This window comes from Asparagus officinalis, chromosome 8, assembly GCF_001876935.1.
Source record: "Asparagus officinalis chromosome 8, Aspof.V1, whole genome shotgun sequence".
Lineage (NCBI taxonomy): Eukaryota > Viridiplantae > Streptophyta > Magnoliopsida > Asparagales > Asparagaceae > Asparagus > Asparagus officinalis.
Window position 1 is genome coordinate 751,732 of NC_033801.1, and position 3,954 is coordinate 755,685.

A 3,954-nucleotide genomic window follows, 5' to 3' on the forward strand; every position below is an offset into this window, starting at 1 on the left:
TTTTTTTTTTTTTTTTTTTTTTGGGTCGTCTACAAAACTTTTGAAAATGTCAGATGTAAGAACTATCCATTATCCATTTTAGAATAAAACTAGAACATTATCTGTCATATAGGTTATTATATATTGCCTGCTTACTAGTACGCAAATTAGAGTGCTATTCTAAAGACAACATGTCATCATTATAAAAGAAAAAAAAAATTAATAAAAGAGGAGGAAAAGACACATTACTGACTTGGATTATAAACTGAAAAATCAAATGCTGATACCTTTATGGCTATATCCAATAATAATTGCGATTATGTTTCATAGTCAAGTCTTTAGGTAGGTTACTAGTATCCACTAGATTTCGTCGGAAGTATGTGTGAATTTCAAATCCAGTGGGCCAAACCACATTAATGGGCCTATTCTAACGGTCCAGTGATGGAGAGCGTGACCCGATCCAGCTCTGTTCCTGGCCCGGCCCCTTTCGAATTGTATCCGAGGAGCCAGCGTACACGTGCATCTGACGTCATTTAGCGGCCGCTTCACGTGCTCCCGAAGTAAACCAGCGCAGCTGCATGGCTGACGCACCACCTGACTCAAACGGTTCCAACATTGACCAGTCAACCTCTCTTACTGCACCACTCCCCATGCGCCACGTGGGCGCATGTGATTCGTACACAAGCGACAATAATGGGCCTTGTGATTATACGAGCCCTGTTGGATCATCGAGCCTTGGGATTAGCACAGCATGTGAGTATTGGGCTGAGGCCGAGGCCCAATCATGGGGGGCCAGCATGCCACGTGGGCACGCGTTCACTGAAGATCCTCAGTATCAGCATCGAGCACCGTGCACACTCATGCGCTAGTTGCTCAACAAGCTACTCCTTCACATTCATTCATATACATCAAGGGAAAGGGACGTATTAATTATGAGCTACTCTTGCTTGTTCTTTTGAGTAAGGGGCTGTTTGGTTGATATTTTTTGCCCTTGTAAAGCTGTTAAAACTGACAAAAGCTGTCAGTTTTGACAGCTTTACTTGCAAAAACGCTCAAAAATGAACGTTTTTGCAAGTAAAGCTGTCAAAAGTGACAGCTTTTGTCAGTTTTGACAGCTTTACAAGGACAAAAAATGCCAACCAAACAGCCCCTAACAAATTTTCTCTCACTATCTACCCTCGATAATATGTTCAAAATCTAGATACGGGAGGAGTTTGGAGATTTTCAGGTGCGTTATTTATAATTCATACGTCTCTTCATGCTGGATGTCCCGATAAGATTTATATTTGTCATTGCACGGAGGAAGCGAAAGTAATTCAATTGATATTTGATCAATAACCAAAATGTCAATTTGGGAAGGAGCTAATACATGAATTTGTTCTTGTCTATTTTTCGATTGGATCGGATCGTTACAATAGTGTGACTCACGAATCACAAGGCAACCCTCATCCTCATGACAAGTTTTCTTGCTTTATAGGTTTGCAATCTATTCCATAATTATATGCAATCATCAAAATCTCATGTCATGTCAATCGATTTAACGAAAAGAAAGAAAGCAACAACACGACAAGAGCTTCACACTCAATCCTATATTCTTAAAAAAAAAGGATTTAGTCGGTCTAGTTTTTTTTCTTTAGTCTAACATGCATTATATGTACCATATTTATTCAAAAAAGAGTATTAAAATGCTTCTTTATAAAACAAATACTACAACTATAATTAACTTAATGTGTGCCTATTATGGTTAGAAGGGTGGTTGTACTATTAATAGGAAAATATTATCGGAGTCCAAAGAGACCGCAACTAGCTTCAAATGATTTTGACTATCATTTGATCAGATCAAACATTAGGGACTATTGTTTATGACTAGTAAGCTACTGATTATTATGAAGGAAGGCACCCATATCGTCACCAACTCCTTCTCCGTGGCCCACACCAGACGGTAGAACCCAATCAGAGTGAGTGTATCATATTTTTGATACTTTGCACGTTCAGATCTCAACAACTTGGTTATTGCATTCCTACTTCCTGTAGGTCGATAACTCCACGTTAGTCCTTGTGAATTTTGTTTTTAGTAAATCGAATTTCTTGTTATTGCGCAGCACAGTATTGGCTCATGCAACGGTTAATCTCAACACCGGAAACTAACATCCCCACTACAAAATATGAAAAAAAATAGCAAGAGTACTATGATGAGTCTCCTCTCTCTCTCTCCTCCATTTCCCAAAAGCTTGAACCAGCCCCCTCTCTCTTGGTAGGTGTTATTTTCTTGGTAGGTGTTATATTTTCTTGGTAGGTTATATTCTAAGTTTGATTTGATTCTTGGTAGGTGTTATTTTCTTTTGATCTGATCATGGTTTTGTTCTCGTCATGTATTGGGGATGATAGAAAGAGGGGATCCATGGCCAAGAGTTCCTTCAAGCTCGAGCACCCCCTCGGTTCGTCACGTTTTTCTTTAATTTCAATTTGATTTTGGTTTCTTTTTAGGGTAATTGTTGAAGTTGCGATCTTGGTTCTAGGATTTGTTTTAGCTTGGGGTTTCTCTTATACTCGATCTTGGTTGTTTGTTTTGTTGGATTATCTTTCAAAATTTGCAATCTTTTTTAGGGTTTCTATTAAAATATTTTAGAAATTGCAATCCTGTTAGTTTTTTTGTTAAAATTGGTTAAAGTTCAGAATTTTAGTTGTGGGGTTTGTTTTAGTTGCTGTCCTAAATAATTGAATTCACTGCAGTGAATCGAGATTCACTGCAGATTCACTGCAGTGAATCGAGATTCACTGCAGATTCACTGCAGTGAATCGAGATTCACTGCAGTGAATCGAGATTCACTGCAGTGAATCCCCGATTTTTGCGATGATTTTAAGCAAAAAGTTACAATTTTTATGGTAAAAACAAACACCTCACATAACTGAATCTGGATTCACTGCAGTGAATTCAATTATTTAGGACAACAAAAATTGGCGATTCACTGCAGTGAATCTCGATAGTGAATCTCGATTCACTGCAGTGAATCCAGCTTGTTTTTACTTCAATAAACGCATGAGTGAATCTAGATTCACTTCAGTGAATCTCGATTCACTGCAGTGAATCCAGCTTGTTTTTACTTCAATAAACGCATGAGTGAATCTAGATTCACTTCAGTGAATCTCGATTCACTGCAGTGAATCCAGATTCAATTATGTGAGGTGTTTGTTTTTTACCATAAAAATCATAACTTTTTGCTGTAAAAGGTGAAAATTTTTCATGTTATAAAATTTTATAGCTTGTTTTTTACCATAAGTTTCTTATTCTGCTTGGATGGTTAGAATGATTCACAAATCCAGTGGAGCAGCAAATTGATTGGAGTGAATCCAGATTCAATTCGTTGGAGTGAATCTAGATTGAAGATCACTTCAGTGAATCCAGATTCAATGTGTTGTTGTGTTCTTCATGTGAGATTTACAGAGATCGGGAAGTGAGTGAGAGAGAGAGAGTATTAAAGAATGTAGCACTATTAATGTAAGAGAGAGTATTAAAGGACGTGTATTAAATTTGTATCATTGTTCCAATGTAATCAGTCACCATTAATGCAATGAATTGTTCTAATTTTACCCTTTTCACATTAATGCAGTGTATTAAATTTGTCTATATTTACAATTCTGCCATCGAAATCTAGGCCATTGGATGAAATAGAATGTAGGGTTAGGATTGGTTTTTAGTTCTCTAGGTTTTTATTAGAACCTCTCCCTATATATATATATATATATATTATGGTGTTATTATATATATGTTGATAGTTATATATTTATACTATATATATATAATAATAAACCGGGACAGCCATTGTTCTCCTTGGTGAGGATCGACGCTTATGGAAATTTTTATGGTGTTATTATATATATGTTGATAGTTATATATTTATACTATATATATATAATAATAAACCGGGACAGCCATTGTTCTCCTTGGTGAGGATCGACGCTTATGGAAATTTT